This window comes from Onychostoma macrolepis, chromosome 07 (assembly GCF_012432095.1).
Source record: "Onychostoma macrolepis isolate SWU-2019 chromosome 07, ASM1243209v1, whole genome shotgun sequence".
Classification (NCBI taxonomy): domain Eukaryota; kingdom Metazoa; phylum Chordata; class Actinopteri; order Cypriniformes; family Cyprinidae; genus Onychostoma; species Onychostoma macrolepis.
This window is the reverse complement of record NC_081161.1, coordinates 31,946,593-31,966,079: the sequence shown is the minus strand read 5'-3', so window position 1 is coordinate 31,966,079 and position 19,487 is coordinate 31,946,593.

Here is a 19,487-nt window from a genome sequence, read left to right as displayed (position 1 = left end):
TAAAGTTATGCGGATGCATCCTGCCTGGATGGAGAGGGAGAAAAAAAAAGGTCTCCTGATACCTCTGATAGAAATTAGCCATGAATTAGGAGCAAGGCTGCCTCAGTCTGGAAACAGGCCAAAGCGGAATTAATAGGCCATCAGTCCCTCTTGTGTGTTAAATCCCATTTGTTCACAGTGTTTCATGAAAGTGTTTTTTCTTCTGCCTTGTCTGGCCTTGCCTCGGACCCCCATGCTCCAACCATCACAACCTCAGCCTGTTAAAGAGTTTAACAAAAATCTCAATTCTGGCATTATTTATTCACCCTCATGTTATTGCAAACCTGTATGCTGTTATTTTTCTGCAAAATACATGCTGACATTTTTTAAAAAACCTTCACACCTCTCTTCTCCTCACAATGACAGTGTATGTCAAGCTCCAGAAACCTCCACAGGCACTTACTAAAAATGATGTCACAACCGGCACACCATTTTTGTAGTCCATACAACTTTTGTAGTCCATTTGAGAGATCTCATATCAAGTGAATAACAAATTTGGGTCCCACTTTATATTAGGTGGCCTTAACTACTATGTACTTACATCAAAAAATAAGTACAATGTACTTATTGTGTTCATACTGTATTGCAAAACACTATTGCTGCTATTGAAGTGGGATATGGGTAAGGTTAGGGACAGGTTTGGTGATCTGGGTAGGTTTAAGGGTGGGTTAAGGCATAAGGGATGGGTCAACAGTGTAATTATAAATGTAATTACAGAAATTAATTACAGATGTAATTACATATAGGTATTTTAAAAATATAAGTACAATGTAAAAACATGTATGTACACAGTAAGTGCATTGTACCAAATGATTAATTGAAATGTAAGTACATAGTAGTTAAGGCCACCTAATATAAAGCGGGACCCAAATTTGTGTTTGTTTGCCACCAAAAGCTATTATATGAATTCAGATGACTTAATTCACACACACACACACACACACACACACTGGGCAGTGAGAAAACATGTTTATACTTAGATTTCCATGCATTTTCATACATTAGAAGTTATTGTGAACAAGTGTGTATTCCATTGTATTAAAGTATGCAATGTTATATCAGGAACATTGGAAAGGGAGAGGTTTGTATTGTTTGGTTAGTCAATTATTTGAAATATGCATTACTTATTTGAATATTATAGTGACATTTTAACAATGCATTACTGTTAAACGGTTAAAAAGTGTCTGATTACATATTGTGCATTTCACCCAAACACTGGTGAGTGCTATGAACTGTTACTATGAAAATCCTTTTAAAAGTAACACATTTTAAGTTTGAAACAATGTCAGGATGACTAAATAATGACACAATTTAGATTTTTGGGTGAACCACTCTTTTAAAGATACAAGGAGGCATTGTTGGACAGAGGCTTCTGGTCCACGAGGTTTTCGTGATCTGAGTCTCCTGAACTAATCTTAACTGTAGATCTCTCTCCTCTGACTGCAGATGCGACCCCTCAGTGCGGCATCATTATTTTCGCTGTGTGGAGAGGCATGAGATATGAGACATGAGATAATTATTAGACATATACTTTATACATAAAGTAATGGCTCTTGGCATCTGTGATTCAGAGGAGCTGTCTGGCTCCTTTTCTCATGCCCACTCATATTGAAGCTCTGCATAATTCATTGGAATGTTGCCCTTAATAAAGCGGCGAGTCGTACTGTGAGGCTTTGCCGTGTACAGTTCTGTTTCTCTGTTCACTTTGGCTGTTGCTGAGGGTAGTTTTGTCCCTTAAAGACCAATTAGCAGCCTTTGTTTAGTGCAGCGTAATCGTTTAAACTGATGGATCAAGCTGTTTTCTCCACACTCAGGTTCAGTGCTGATGAAAGTCTACAGAAGTAGTGAATAAAACAGAAAAAGCTCTATCGTGTATTCTGTTCCCCAGCTGAGTTTGGCTGATTGTGTATGCTTCCATGTCACTGACCAACAGCAACGATAACCTCTAAATGAACTCTTGCCCACCAAAATCAAGCTGCCAAGCAAACTAGAAACTGGCATGAAGGCTGTCTGTTTTAAGCTAACTGTTGATGTGATCAGCCACCTAAAGTTAAACAAACATTTTAGACCACCAAACATCCAGAATTTGGCTAAATCCAATTACCTAGGTTTTTAAGTGCACAAAATGATCCTTTGTTTGCATCATATGTGTTGAAATAACCTCACTTTTACCTATCTTTAATATTGCCAAACTGTTGTTTTGTTCTTATTTCATTAAAGTTTCATAGACTGCTCATTATATCTAATGAAACTAAATGAGCCAACTGTTTACGAGCTAAAATGCTGGACCAATCACTTGTGTATATTACTGCATGTCAGTTATTGAAATGAGACATCGGAACCTTTATCACTTTATATATTTTTGTACATATTTATAAAATAATGCTAATGCACCCATTTATTAATAGTGGTGTTTGTAACCTTGTGAAAATGAAGTACCCTTCAGCATACTTATTACACAAATAATACACTTATATACCTATAATATAAATAATATTCCTGTATGTAAAAAGAATGCAATGTTTTCCAACACTTAACTGCAATTAACTGAATAATGTATTCCAGTTTCAATTTATATTAAATATAGTTAGTTGTATTTAATATAATATATATTAAGTCAAAATATATTAAGTCAGTGGACCATCAGAATGATTATGGAACTAAAATTTCATACAAATTTTTAAAGTAGCTTTAAAAGTAATATTTAATAAAACTACAGTTAAAATTCTAATCAAGTACTTTACATGTGCTTTAGTATATTAATCAACATTAAAACACTGTAAGTGTTCTTAAAAGCGTGGCAAAAGATAATTAAAACATGCTTTAAAATGTACTTTTATGTGGAAAAAACAGTCATGAAAGCATACTCTCTTAAAGTACACTTAAGTGGCCTTTTATTTTATTAATATTAATGGTAGCACTTTATTTTACAGTACGTGTACTTCCCTGGTACATACACGGTAAATATCTTGTACCTACAGGCAAAAGAGTGGTAACACAAAGTACTTACCTGAAGTGTATGTACATGGTAGCAAATAAGAGACACGGCTGTACTTAAGTCGTACATGCATGGTAATTAGTTTGTACATACAGACAATTGTGGGTAAGAACAGTCACTTACGGTTAGTGCCCGTACATAGTAACTAATTAGATACTTTACTGTACTAACGTGTATACATGGTAAATATGTAGTACTTACGGACAAGTGGGTACAAACAGGCAGTTCCTTACCGTATCCATATACAGTAACTAATAAGATGGGAAAATGTGCTATTATGTGGTAACAAACAAGACACACTGTACTTGGTATACACGTGGTAAATATGTAGTACTTACAAACAAGTACATACTTACTATGTACCATCTGCCATCAATTACTCAATAAGTACCTTGGTCCATGTTTATATCCCCAACTTGAGTGCCGCATAACTTATTCTGTACATTAACTAATAGGTACATACACCAGTACTTACAAAGTAAGTATATGGAAATAGGACTGTAAAATAAAGTGCACCATTTTACATAAACATTACACAGGAATTACCAATTCTTCAAACTTTTTGAGCACTGTTGTGGAGAGCAATTTAACATTAACACACACTTGTTTGTAAGTACTACATATTTCCCATGTGTATACCAAGTACAGTGTGTGTCTTGTTTGTTACCACATAATAGCACATTTTTCCGTAGGTGCTACACATTTACCATGTACATACCATTAGTATGTACAGTAATGTGTCTTATTAGTTACCATATAAGGATACTGTAAGGATGTGCCTGTTTGTACCCACTTGTCCGTAAGTACTACATATTTACCATGTATATACATTAGTTAGTACAGTAAAGTATCTAATTAGTTACTGTGTACAGGCACTACCTGTAAGTGACCGTTCTTACCCACTTGTCTGTATGTACAAACTAATTACCATGCATGTACGACTGTTAATTACAGCCGTGTTTCTTATTTGTTACCACATACACTTCAGGTAAGTACCTTGTGTTACTACTCATTTGCCTGTAGGTACAAGTGTTATAAAAAATATATATATATTTTTAAAGATGTGAAGTACACTATAAGTGCACATTCAATAGAGTTAATTAATACAACTTGCGGCCCAGAGTTTGAGAACCACTGGCGTAAACAACGACAGCTAGTGTTCTCCGCTCCTCTCTGGCCTAAATGTAGGCCGGTCCATCTGAGCAAGCCCACATAAAATGACCCACTGCAATGGATTGAACTACAAATTCACATTTTCTTCCATAGCTAACATCCCACACGCGTAAGTATGAACACATCCTCATACACCCAACGTAAATGAGATCTTAAACGGCTCTACGCTTTGCCCTCTCTCTCCAGCGCCAGAGTCACGCATCATAGTTCGCAGCCAGCAAAACAAGATGAAATAAAATTCTAAGCCGTCCTGGCAGTCAAGGACACCATTCCCTCACCGTAATAGCCTGTATCGTCTGGACACTCCATGTGTAGCTTTTCTTCATTGCTCTGGGCTTTTCTTCCAACAATAAGCTCTTTATCACTCCTCAACACAATTCATTTAAAGCCACCGTCAAGAAGCAATCAAACCTTAAGTAAGAGGATTCAAAGTCAATGTGTTATTGTTCAGCAAAGTACCATTGCTTCATTTCCATAATGCACACAAGGAAGATGCCAGGGAAGTCACACTTTAGTGATAGGACACATGAAAAGAAACCATTTACTTGATTCTATTTATTGCCATATTATTCACGTTCTTTTGTGTGCATGTTATGATTTAATTGCCCTTATTGTTTTCTCATTTCCGCTCTGTAATGTCCCTGTTTTTGCTCGTGCTTCTCTTATTTTCTTCCTCTTTCTCCGGGATGACATTATGTTTGGCTTTCTTGTCTCTCTGCCCTGAACGCCAATGATTTAGCAACTCTTGACATATCCATTACACAGTACAGATTGGCTATTCTCTCCTCCTCATGTCTCAGCACCTATAGAAATGACATGTACCTTTCTATTTTTTCTCGAATGCCCTCAATCCGTGGACCGATGCTTTTAGCTAGAAATGGATTCAAATTTCAGGAGTCCTCCTGTACTATTAACTAGACTTCAATCTTGACAAAGCCTTTTTGGGAAATGCTTTCTGATTCATATTGCTTCTCTTTTTAGAGCTCTATTGTTCACCCTTGTTTGTTTGTGTCTTTTATGTTTGCTTGTATCTTATATGTATGTACTGTATGCAGGCTGTGATTAGTGTTCTTGATTTCATGTGCTTACTGATTGGTTAAATATGCAACTTGCTGTAAATATGTCTATACGTTCACTTCAAGTTTCACTGCCACTGTCTTTAGTTGCATAAAGACTGTCACAACAGCACAATGCTAATTCTTAAGAATGCTGAATTTCACCTTGTCTCGTGCTATGGGCTGCTGTGCATGACCTTAAGAGCCATCTGGCCCTGTCTGAAGCCCGGAGTGTCTCCTGTAACTGTCTGCTGTTTAAATCACCCTCATCGCCAATATAGCGCGAGACATATTGTGGTTAATGGTCTGACAAACATGTCTCAGGCAGGTCCTGTCCACTCTCTCCATCTCCACGACACTGTCCTTCCTCACCCAGCCACTCCTCCATCACTAGAGGATTAGAGCTAAGGCTTTAAATGAGCACGGCCCAGAACCAAAGGGAATTAAAGGCAATTAGCATGCTAACAAACGGCTAATAACATGTCGTTTCCACTGTTTGTACGGCTTTACCTGTACTCTTTTGACAAGAGCTTTCATTCTGCCCTGTAATGAATGTACTCGGGTGGTCTATCAATTATTGAACTATTTTAATATTAATAATTCTGCTTTGTTAAAAGCCTGGCTAACGTAAAAGGATCACGGGATTAATATTTGCACATTTTATCACTACTCTGCCATAATGTCACGAGGGACTAGAGTTTTGTTCACAGATTTCACAGTAAAACAACTTAGCAGGCTTGCAAAAGAGGTTGTATGAGTGCCGCAGTGACGCCATGGAACGTCTCGCTAATTAATCCCATGTAATTAGCACTAGCGTTCTATCATGGTGGGTTTTACACTATGATAGATTTCCCGGAAGCCATGCACAACATTATTTATGTCCAGTATTATTTATGAGGGTTTTCGGTGCAGCGGATCTCTGGTAAGGCAGCGTGGTTTAAAAAACATGCATGATTCATCTCCGCCATCATCTTTGCGCTCGCCCAATAAGCAAGCACTACTAATTACAGTAATAATGATGATAATAGTAATAGCATCATTTCAATCTCACTTTCAGTAATTGCATTGTTCCTCCCGTTTCCGTTTCTGCTTAAATTATATTTAACTTCATCTATCCCCGGCCCTGCAAACAGGATTACTGGTACTTATCTGAAATGAAAGTGCATCTTTGACGCACTGTAATAACAGGGAGTGGAAAATCCAGTCCATCGCAATAAAGCTGAAACTAATTCATTAGAATGGCTGTCTGCGAGGAGTGTTTTTCGATTCCGCGGCGCGGCGCGTGGCTTGGGCCCGCCACGCCAGCACTTCTCCTGTCTCAACCCCCCGTAGCCCTTCTCTGGAGCAAATAATAAAGGCGAAGATGAGGGCCATTTGTGTGATGTACCATGACCTGAGATGGGGAAAGGGGCTGTGGAAAAGATCACAGCAGCTGCATCAACAGCCATGTGCGTCAGGCCTCTTCAAAGGCCGCTGCTAAAAGGCCAAGCTGAATGCAAACAAGACTATCAAACTCTGCAACTTCTCCGGAGATGCTCGGGGAAAAAGTGATGAGAGGGAGGGAGGGAGGAACCGTGTCGTCCGTGCCTCCTGTTCAATAATGGAATAGAAACACAGGGGCCCTGTTTGGTCACCAAACACAATTAACAGGGTTTCTTCACCCACATCAATACTGCTATTTGCATAGTGTATTGATCTGAGGTCCTTATAATCACAAAATGTTAAGTGCACCAATTAATTCTCAATCTGTTTGTGCCCTTGTCTGTTCGCCAGGAGCTCTGAAGGTCAGCACGAAAATGAACTGCTCTTTGATTTCCCTCCCTTTTTTTTTTTTAGTTAGACAATGCCATTCTCTTTGAAACAGCAGAAAAAGCCCATCCCAGCTTTTTCATTATCATTCCTTGTGAGTAAAGGCTAATGTGTTTGAAATCTTGCGATCTGATTTGTCCTTTTAAACAAGGTGTTTCTTTCCTCGTTCACTAATAGTCCTTCTCTCAGCCGGGCCTTGGCTTTTTTATAGTCTGAAAGCCCCAATATCTACCTCATATTCTCTAATAAGTCTATGACAGAGCATTTCAATCTTGATTCATACCCTTAACGGCGTGAGTCCAATGCCGCAAAACGTTCTGTCTGGCCTTGTTACAGCACTATGGAACATGACCTTGCGCTTGCTCCTCTATTTGAGTTGATCGTAGCAATAAGTTAGCAGCTGCTTCCATTCTCTTGTTTGTGACATCTCAATCCATTGGGAGAACGAAGGCTGTGTCTGCATGTGAGCATTGTGTATGTGAACATACCTTTCACTTCTTATAACAGGTACTGCAGATTTTCACTATCTTTGAATAAAATCCTATCTAAAGAATGCTTGAGGTTAGAGGTAAGCTGTGACGCAATACATCCTCTCTCCCTATGTGACCCTGGACCACAAAACCAGTCTTAAGTCGCTGGGGTGTATTTGTAGCAATAGCCAAAAATACATTGTATGGGTCAAAATGATCCATTTATCTTTTATGCCAAAAATCATTAGGATATTAAGTAAAGATCATGTTCCATGAAGATATTTTGTAAATTTCTTACCGTAAATGTATCAAAACTTAATTTTTGATTAGTAATATGCATTGCTAAAAACTTAATTTGGACAACTTTAAAGGCGATTTTCTCAATATTTAGATTTTTTGCAACCTCAGATTCCAGATTTTCAATTAGTTGTATCTTGGCCAAATATTGTCCTATCATAACACGCATACATCAATGGAAAGCTTATTTATTCAGCTTGACACTTAAGACTGAAAAATTGACACTTAAGACTGGTTTTGTCATCCAAGGTCATATATGACTGAGAATTGGCTCTTTTTGATCTAGCTCCTTTAAACATTTGTTAATATACAAATATGCACAGAAAGGAAGATGCATAGCATCCTTTGTACACATTTGCCCTTCCATGACTACTTAGTCCTCTGGTTTGCGAGATCTGTTTGTGCTGCAGATGTGAAGAGAGGTGGCAATTGAATTCGCAGCTCAATGGTTCTCGCTTGTATCGCACCTTTGTGTATGAGATTGGCAGTGCATAGCCAACTGATACAGCTATATAGCATACGCAAAAGATTCTCGAGTGTTCTTGGTGCTGTCACGTGTCTTCACATGTCAGGTATGGTTGTGGTGCTTCGCTTGGCCCATTCTCTCATTCTCCATCAATGTGGCAGTCACCGGTTATGGCCAAGTGACAAATGAGCTCGCCTTCAGCGAAAGATGAATTTCAATCCACTACACCTGTGCCACCTCACCAAATGAAAGGCCTGATTGCCTGCTATTGCGTATTTGAAATGCTTAATTCCTCCATTAAAAAACCTATTTACATGAATTAGGGACAATTAGCGTTTTCAGACCCATTTCGGCTTTGTTCGCCCTGTCCATTAACATTTAAAAGTGTCGGCTGCCAGACGCAAGAAAACCCCCGTGATCTGATTTGAGCTGACCCCCCACGTTGGGTGCCTGGATGGACCCTTTTCATCTCGCCTGCGCTGATGAGAAGGAGCTGGCCTTGCTTCTCAGATTTGCCTCAATTACACATAATCAACAAAAGCAATTCAGACAGGGGCGAAAAAGAAAAAAATATGCCTTGAAAGAAGAGGTCTGTTAGAGATGGACAGGGCAGAGCTGTAAATATGCATTTTTGGCTTTCCATATGGATTCAGATGAATTCAGGAAGAGGTAAAGAAAGAGCAACTAGAAGGAAAAGGTGACTTAAGATTTAATGAGCACACAGATAATGAGCTCACATGAGATGCATTAATTGCTTTACTTGCATTAATTGCTTTAGGTTTCTTTCATGCTTGCATTGCAAGTAAAATCAACTTAACTCCATTGAGGTCATTTATACCCAGCCACCGGTCTTCATCTGCTGCCCTTCTGCCCATCCACAAATTGCACTGTCTGACCCCAGTTGCTCATACACAGAAAGAGCCCTCTCTGCAAGAATCGATTAGACTGAACGATTCAAAATGTCATGGTGTTTTACGAGAGGGTTACAGAGCTGAGAATTATTATTTTTATTCTCACTTCAAGTTCATGAAATCAAAAATGGTGAGCAATAGTGTACTTTTCCTGCTCTTTCTAGTACCGGCTAGCCTTATTCAAAAGGCTTTCCAAGGGTTCAGTCTTTAAACGCAGGTGCCATGTAAGTGTTGTATGAAAATATTTCCACTTTTTTTATTGGTGCGTAGTTGGTTCAAAAGAGGTTGAGGTTACAGGATCAAAGCAGAATGCTGGTTGCTCAGAGCAAGCGGAGAAGAAAGTAGAAAGAGTGGGCTTCATCAAAACTAAAAGTCCTTGAAAAGAGATATAACTGATGCTGTTGTTTACCCTGTGCTTAAGAGAGCTCATAAATGTAGAAGTGTTTTTATACACTACCGTTCAAAATTTGGGGTGGGCTGATCAAAAATGACAGTGAAAACATTTATGTTACAAAAGATTTCTGTTTCTAGAAAATGCTGATATTTTGAACATTCTGTTAATCAAAGAATAAAAAAGAAAGAAAGAAAAAACTTATGACACAAAAATATTGAGCAGGACAACTGTTTTCAACATTGATAATAATAAGAAATATTTCATGAGTACCAAATCAGCATTATTAGAATTATTTCTGAAGGATCATGTGACACTGAATACTGGAGTAATGATTTACTTTATTTTTTATTTTAAAATGTTATAATAGAAAATATTATTTTAAATTGTAATAATAATAATATCTTACAATAGTAGTACTGTATTTTTGATCAGATTAATGTAGATACTTTTTCCAAAAACGTGTAGACCCTTAAGCATTTGAACGTATTATACTATCACTATATTCATATGTATATATAAATACATAATATTTTACTATTTCAATTAACTTTCGTCTCTTATAATTGCTAACAGCTGAACACCAGCAGCTAACCTGACTTCTCGGCTCTTGAAGATGACCACAACATGCTGGATGTGGCCTGTCCAAAAATGTTGTAGTCATGATGATGATGTGAAAGCATATAGAAACTAGAGGCACAAGAGAGTAGGGCACTTAAAATATTTGCCACGTGAATCAACAAAGAAACTGAAACCAAGAGTCCACACAAACACATTCAGTCATTAAGCTATGAAATGAGGCAATCAAGCCCTGAAATGTATCCTAGAGTTTCCAATTCTGGACTAAAACCTCCAGCAATCCTGCCAATATCACAGGTTTCCACAAAGGACACAGTCAAATGCCATTGTCTCTCCAGCTTTGGTACAAATATTGTATTCTTTACCAGACAATCCTTTTCCAATATGGTTCATCTCAAAGAATGGAGAAGGCAGAGGTTTCAATATCCCCACACACCCCAAAATCACACACAGAGACATATACACACATATACTGCGTCTTTTCAGTTTGGCGTGTGTGCAGCATTATACACCTCTGCTTTTGATACTAAACACACTTTTACATTGGCAGTATTTGGATTGGTTTCCTTCATATTAGGAGTCATATTAAGTAACATTTCTGATTACAGTGTAGCAAGTGCAACCCCGAATTCCGGAAATGTTGGGATGTTTTTAAAATCTGAATAAAATAAAAGAATTTCAAATCACATGAGCCAATATTTTATTCACAATAGAACATAGATAACATAACAAATGTTTAAACTGATAAATGTTACAATTTTATGCACTAAATGAGTTCATTTCAAATCTGATGCCTGCTGCAGGTCTCAAAATGGTTGGGACGGGGGCATGTTTACCATGGTGTAGCATCTCCTCAAAACAGTTTGAAGGCGTCTGGGCATCGAGGTTATGAGTTTCTGGAGTTTTGGTGTTGGAATTTGGTCCCATTCTTGATATAGATTTCCAGCTGCTGAAGAGTTTGTGGTCGTCTTTAACATATTTTTCATTTAATGATGTGCCAAATGTTCTCTATAGGTGAAAGATCTAGACTGCAGGCAGGCCAATTCAGCACCCAGACTCTTCTACTATGAAGCCATGCTGTTGTAATAGCTGCAGTATGTGGTTTTGCATTGTCCTGCTGAAATACACAAGGCCTTCCCTGAAATAGACGTCGTCTGGAGGGGAGCATATGTTGCTTTAAAACCTTTATATATCTTTCAGCATTCATAGTGCCTTCCAAAACATGCAAGCTGTCCATACCGTATGCACTTATAAACCCCCATACCATCAGAGATGCTGGTTTTTGAACTGAACGCTGATAACACACTGGAAGGTCTCCCTCCTCTTTAGCCCGGAGGACACAGCGTCTGTGATTTCCAACAAGAATGTCAAATTTGGACTCGTCTGACCATAGAACACTTTGAAACAGTCCATTTTAAATGAGCCTTGGCCCACAGGACACGACGGCGCTTCTGGGCCATGTTCACATATGGTTTCTTTTTGCATGATAGAGCTTTAGTTGGCACGGTGGATTGTGTTTACCGACAGGGGTTTCTGGAAGTATTCCTGGGCCCATTTAGTAATGTCACTGACAGAATCATGCTGATGAGTGATGCAGTGTTGTCTGAGGGCCCGAAGACCACGGGCATCCAACAAAGGTCTTCGGCCTTGTCCCTTACGCACAGAGTTTTCTCCAGTTTCTCTGAATCTTTTGATGATGTTATGCACTGTAGATGATGAGATTTGAAAAGCCTTTGCAATTTGACGTTGAACGTTGTTTTTAAAGTATTCCACAATCTTTTTACACACACTTTCACAGATTGGAGAGCCTCTGCCCATCTTTACTTCTGAGAGACTCTCGAAGACATCCCTTTCATAACTTTTTTGAGACCTGTAGCAGGCATCAAATTTGAAAGGAGCTCATTTAATGGATACAAGTTTCTCAGTTTGAACATTTGTTATGTTCTCTATGTTCTATTGTGAATAAAATATTGGCTCATGTGATTTGAAAGTCTTTTAGTTTTCATTTTATTCAAATTTAAAAACCGTCCCAACATTTCCGGAATTCGGGTTGTATTTATTCTGTGTTGTGTGGGTCTAGCATGGACCATGGGTACTTTTTCAATGAATTCTCACTTTTATAAAGTGAATTGTGTAATAGAAAAATGAAAAAGGTCACTGAAGCTATATTTCACAAGTGGTAATTTAGCCCCAGCCTTTGCAAAAGAGTCTATTAGCATAATTGTGCTATTGATTAGGAATAACTCACTTTTCCTCATTATGATTACATTCAGTTGTTGACTTCACATACAGTGAATTCATTTTTATGTCAGTCTTGTTGACTACTATGATCTATGGCTTATCTATATCATCGATTTCTGCAAAGTTCATCCATCCATAGGTGAGTGGCATAAAAGTGTTTTACATAAAAAGATTGAAGAGGGACAATGTGCATGTAAGCGAAATGTCACTGTTGTGGAGACAGGCCTCAAAGGCATCGTCCCTTGAGGAACTTCCTAGTGGCTTTGGCCACATTGTGATATAACGCTAATTATGAAAGGTTTCATGATGGATTGCAGCATATGGTATGCGTATAAGTGCATGTCTGTTTTTAGGGAGTGCTTAATGTGCACTACAGAACACAAACCTCCCTATTTTTAATTCCACAGTGGTCTGAGTCACAGACTAAAAGCCAAATAAAGCATTCTCTAAATAAACACTTTGCCTGTTGTGAGGTGGACGTTTCTCCAGTGGTGGAAAAAGCAGCTGTTGTGACAATGGACTGCCCTCAGAGAACCTGTGGATATCCAGTCTAAATCCAGCCCAGGTAGCTGTGAAAAAGCTAATAATGCGTTATTGCTGCTCAGGTCTTCTCTGTCATCTCTCTATCAGTCACCCTATACAGGGCTGGCCGAGTGATAATGGGTAATAATGCAATGGGGAGAGAGACCAATCTCAGCAGGTCCAGAGTGGTGTGAGAGGGGCCTGGGTGTTAGGCTCCATATCCCACATGTGAGCCGGGGAGGAAATGAGGAATCTTTCTGGAAACAGATTCACGAGACATTAGAGAGTGAACACGGATTATTTGACTATCAAATATATATATGTCGAGGATAAGAGCAAATGGGTTTAAAACCTACGAGATGTAGCCGAGCATGAAAGATGTTTTGGATTTAGCAACAGAGGAATGCTTTTAAATATATGATATATGGCATCTCTGGCTGGGGTAGCATTTTTTTTTTTTTTTTTTTTTTTAGCCATTTAGTCCCGCATTTTAGGAATTTAATGTTCCAAAGATGCATTTTGCTCTTATTTTAGTTTTTTTAGTTGTTTTATTCCAATTAATTAACAACATGAGGATGTTGCTGTTGCTCTCAGCTTGTGTATTCACAAGGGTAATCTGAACAAGGCACCATCCTTAATTCTAACCCAATTACATCTTTCTTGACATTATATCCATATTTAATGGAGCTATATTCCCCCCACCCCAAACCGAAGAGAAAAAAGCGAGAGATCAGAGATTAGTTTGGCGCTAATGCAAACTGGTGGATTTGTTGTGAGGGCGTTTAAATCTTTCAAAGAGAATGGGAAATGATGAGGAGTATAGTATTGCTATAACTTCAGGCTTACTCAAAGAATGGTGCAGCCTTTTTAAGTGTCAACTCCTTTTGTTCCTTTTTGTTTTACTGCAAAGTTTTAAAACAGCCCTAAGACCTGACTTGAATATTATCTGCATTTTCAAACCTAAACATATTAAATATTCCCCTCTTTGATCACAACAAATATGTTTTTACTTTTCTCACTGTGGTTAACTGTAGTATATTTCTCTCTGGAGTATTTGACAAATTGAAAACAACAAAGAACTTAAAACAACACTGCAACTGCACACAAACAACATCAGTTGATTTGAGGGAACTGTTTACCTCTCTGTAAAACACAGAAAGACCCCCTGGTGCATCTAGAACACATGCTGATAATCTACCCAGACATGGCTGACAATCATCATGTTGGTATGATTGGTACATAGTTATATAATCTAGATATTCACACAGCTTAATGTTCTCATTTTAAAACATATTGCTCTGTGTCAATTGTTACAATGTGCAATAATTCCTAGAATCAACCCAGTGAGGAAAAACAACTTCAAACAATGAATACTTCCAAATATGACTATTTATGTAATGCTAATGCACTGGACTGAAGGAGTTAAACCCTATCACACTCATAAATGGTACTTCTGCACTCTAAAATCCTTCTCTCACATGACTTTTGATATAAATGACCTGGTATTGCTGTTGGCATGTGGTAAAGTGGGTCTGTCTTTTTGCTGGCAGTAGTGCTGGTGGATGTGAGCTTCTTCTGAATATCTGCTCTCTGGGTAATGGACACTGAATCTACTAGTCCTGAAGTGATTACAGTTCAAGACTACCACAGCTACAGAGCTTGTATCCTACACTCTTAAAAATAAGTTTCTTTATTGCGTCAATGGTTCCACGAAGAACCTTTAACGTCCATTGAACATTTCCATTCCGCAAAATGTTCCTTATAGTGGAAACGGGTTCTTCTGATTATTGAAATATTCTTTGAACTAAAAAAAATGGGTCTTTTAAGAACTGTTCTTGAAGAGGTTCTTTGGAGAACCTAAAATAGTTATTCTATTGCATTCTATTGAAATAAAAAACAATGTAAAGCAACGGTTGAAACCGATTTATAAAAAAAAGAACCAACTGAAAAGCGTAATTTCCTTGTAAATTCGGACTACACAGGTTAAACTATGTTCTCAAATTGAATTAACAAGTTTGTTTATGGGCATAATTTAAAAATTTCCAGAAATGACACACTGCAAGTGTGCCACAGGTTGCAAAAATGTTTCCTGTATTAATTTTCAGCGGCAGTGTTACTCATGGGATGCTAAATTTGTAAAATGTAATACTGCAGAAAAAAAATTGTTGAGCTCTGACAAATGAAATATAGTTTCTCTTTTGAACTTTCTGTTAGAAAATGTTATGGACTTTTATGAGTGTTTTATGGTCAAGTAGAGCCTATTTGATCACCCACAAGGATATGACTTGGTCATGGCCTCTCAAGACACTTTTCGACTGGGCTTTTCTCTGAAGTAGTCCTTGTAATCGAGCTGGATTTATCACAGGCCTCTATTAAATGCCCCAATTACTATAAGGGTGACAGCAGTGATTTTCCTATGATAGAAGATCTGATGCTCTATTTCATTAGAGCGCCCCTCTCCATCCTCTTCAGTAACCCTGCAGGTGCCCTCAACTATTGTGCTGAAACTGCCCCCCCCCCCAACTCTGGTCAGCGTACCCTCTCCACACAATGCCTGCAAAACAAGAATTAAGTGCTCGAAAAGAAATTGATTCATAGCAACAGAAACGTGTCAAATGACCTTTCCGACGCTCATTACACATGGCGTGCATCACGCCGCAAGAATGTTCCCGTTCTTCGGACCTTTTGTCTCGCTCGCTCTTCTTCTCGCCACTCGGCCTTCTCCGGGGAAATGGTAATTAATTGAAATCATTTCCATGTGTAAGGTTGCCCAAGTCCCTCCTTACACTGTGTCAATGGGTCGATAGGTATTTGGAGCATACAGTGCACACAGGTGATAAGAACTCAAGTCACACTGTGTTAAATGATTGCTAAAGCAGCAAGTGAGAGAGAGAGGAAAAAAACGAATCAGATTCAAGGGCAGAGGAGTTTGCGGAGAGGGAACGAGGGATGAGGAAGAGGAGGGGGAGGCGAGCAGTCCTCTGTGGATGACATTCTGGCAGCAGGGGCTGATGGTCAGCACCCGCAAAATTGAAATATTTCAGGTGATTCAAGGCTGGCCACATTTCTCACTCCTTTTTCCTCTCGCTCTCTCGCTTTCAATTATCAAAAGGTTGTCTGTGGGAATCAAACAGTCTCCTTGGGGGAGTTCATGCGTGCGTCCCAGCACTGTCCTCGGCGCTCAGAGCGCCTTCTCGAAGACGAGGGCCACTCGTATCCCGCCGCCTGCCAAAAAGCGCTGTATCTTTAAGAGGCCTGTTACATGCTGTTGATTAGTTTTGCTGAGTGGGTATGCAGAGACCAATAAATTAAATATGAATAAATTAAGAATGTACTGTAGCAGAAAATTGCTTGGAAAACAACCACCTCCCCATTAAAATATGTATAGTAATGCCTTTTATGTCTGGCGACGTGGGATTAGATATCACTGTAAATTAACACGCCATCCGACCGTAGTTGAGAACTTTTCACTTTTAACAAGGACTTATAAAAAAAGCATTTACTCTAGTGTGTTCGCTAATTAATTTGATATTCAAATGAGCTTATGTATTATAATTGCAAATATCCCAAATAAGAGCAGTTTGGAAAAAAAAATGAGGGATAGTGTCAACAAAGATTGATGAAGCTTGCTTTGAAAATGCCATCTGTTTCGGATGTTTACTCGAGGCGGAGCGTTTCTCCTCTTAAGAAACGCGTCTGCGGTTGTGTCAGCACCCAACGCACCACACTGACTCTGCTTTACGTTGAAGGGGATCAGGGACATCAGCATGTGAGATGAGCTCCCGCCGATAACGTCCCTGCAACGTTGGTGTGACATTGTAGCCGCATTAGCTCATTACTACAATGTCATGGGCGACATGGTGAGGATGCTGTGCATTAGGAGGAACTCGACTGCAGGTATCAGGTCTCCGCAGATGAGCTGATTAATTAGGAGAAGCACCATTAAGGTTATTGAGTTGCGACTCCCTGTACGAGGAGATGCTGGGTCCGGCGTGGGTGGGAGACCGGAGGGGGGCACTTACAATCCCTTATCCCTCTATTCCTCAAACTCAAGTGACATTAGCACCTCCTGCATACCTGCAAACTCCTGGAGTCACACAGCGGGCCGCATCTCCGCATCCCTCAGTGCCTCTGACTCCAGGATCTAAAAGAGGCAACCGATTTTTAATTCCCCCTCTCCTCCATCCCCTCCTCCTCCCCGGTGCCCATCTGTCAGGCTACACTACTGCAGAGGAGGAGGAAGGCAAGCACCTTGTTCCAACTGGCCGCCTTTCTAATTTTCTGTGCCTCTACGGCTTGTCCCAAACAAACGCCCCTTTCTCAGCTGCCATGCTACCCTGCCTGCTGCGCGCACACTGGCTTTTCGGAAGAAAAGTTTGCGGGATAAAGATCTCCCAAAAAAAAAATCAATTTTACAACAAACGAAAGTGTGGATGTGCTGGCAAAGAGGAATGTGAAGATATCAGGGCCATTCCTCCAGTCGAACTCCAACCAAGTTTTTCTCTCGGTTTTTTAATCTACTAAATTTCTGCTCTCTTTCACACTCTCCCTGAGGCCTACAGATGCACTCCTGTAATTTACTGCAGGTCACATTCCACCAGCACAATTCAATTTGAAGATTTCTCTCTCTGTCTCTCTCTCTCCCTCACTGATATAATGAATTAAAAGTCTGGCACAAGAAAATGAGGGCCATATGTTGAAATCCCATCCCTGCTACTGACAAGGCATTAGCTGTACAGGAGGTTCTCCAAACATGCTTTATGCAAATTCACTCCCCAGCCTTGAGGGGGTTGAGATTTTCTTAAAGCATATAAATCATTGTTATCTTCCCTTTTTTCCATCAATGGATCGGTTTGGCTAGTGGTAGTCGAAAGTCCATCTTGTTGTAGTACAATCGCTCAGATCGGGTTGTGGATATGATTCATTGTGTAGGGGTAATAAACACTGTCATACACTATAATTATTTAATGGCTCAATCCATCAAAAGTGACCACGGCCAGACACGCAGGAAACTCGATACGGAGCTATTGTGATCCAACACTCGTCTCTGTTCCTAGCGTGACAGTGCTTCGTGTTTTCTACAGCTCCATCCAGTGGTATCTCTCTGCTCAGAACGTTTAGAGTTATATAAGTCTGAGGCTGAACAATCACTGAGCTTAGTTTCGTATTATATGATAGTTCCAGTCCACTTTGATTGGACGAGCCAAGAGTGATGATATTTGGAACTGAAGTGTTTCACTGTTTGTGCCATGCCTTTTAGGATTGCTACACAGAATTTCTGATTCTACTTTGGCTTCTTTTGGAACTATATGTTTATTTATTTATTTAGATGGAGCCAAAATAAACAAAAATGCTGGTCATATTGTGTCTGAAATAACACTTACTTGATATAATCAATAGTGTTAGTAAATACATTTATAATGTTACAAAAAAAGAGTTACAAAAAAATCCAGGAAAGTGTATCTTGGTTTCCACAAAATATTAAGCAGCTTTCACCATTGATATTAAGAAATGTTTCTTGAGCACCAAATCATCATATTAGAATTATTTCTGAAGGATCATGTGAAGACTAAAGTAATGATGCTGAAAATTCTACTTCAGTTTCCTGCCATCACAGGAATAAATTAGATTTTTAAAATATACTAAAATAGAAAACAGTTATTTTAAATTGTAATAATATTCCACAATATTATTGTTTTTTTACTGTATGTTTGATCAAATTAATGCAGCTTCTGTGAGACTTACTTCAAAAACCTAAAAAAAAAAAAAACTTACTGACACCAATTTCAAAAACAATATGGCCATTTTGTTCCAAAAGAAAAAAGAAAAAAGATTGATTAAAATTCCATTTACACAAACAAGGGAAGTGATAAAAAACGGTAAAACGATCCATTGTTTGACCAATATAATTAGTTATATTGCTTAAAAATTCCATTCTAAGATCTAAATTATCTTCATATCAACTACAGAATTAGTTGTCCAGGTAATATCGCATCCCTGATTGTCTATTGTTACATACACAGCTACCATAGCGCATCATTATTTTTGTTTCATAGCAACGTTCTGTTGAATCTTCTAGCACAAGCATGGCACTTCATGGATGTGCTTATTAAAAAATATTTTAATGAAAATAAACATATTAATGCACAAATAATGTACTGACCTTATAAAAGCAGCAACACATTCAAGGCCTCATTCCTAACAAGACCCTTTGGACTATATTCATAAAACAAGCTTTTCCTTGTTTTTACCTTGTTGCACCTAGTTGTGCATTAATGCAGTCCATCACTACTTCTATTACAATAACAGGATCAAATTGAAAAGATAAATGAGTGCACAAGTAATAATACATTTAAAAGGGTTAACTGGATGGGGCCTTCAGTATTCTCCCTGAAATTCCCATGAACACAAACACACACACACACACATCCACATGCAAATAGGAGGATTGTAATACAGTCTGTGTGAGTTCTGCTTGACTATTTTAATATTGTATCCATCTTGGGGATTATTCTCTCTTCAGCAGAGAGACCAGC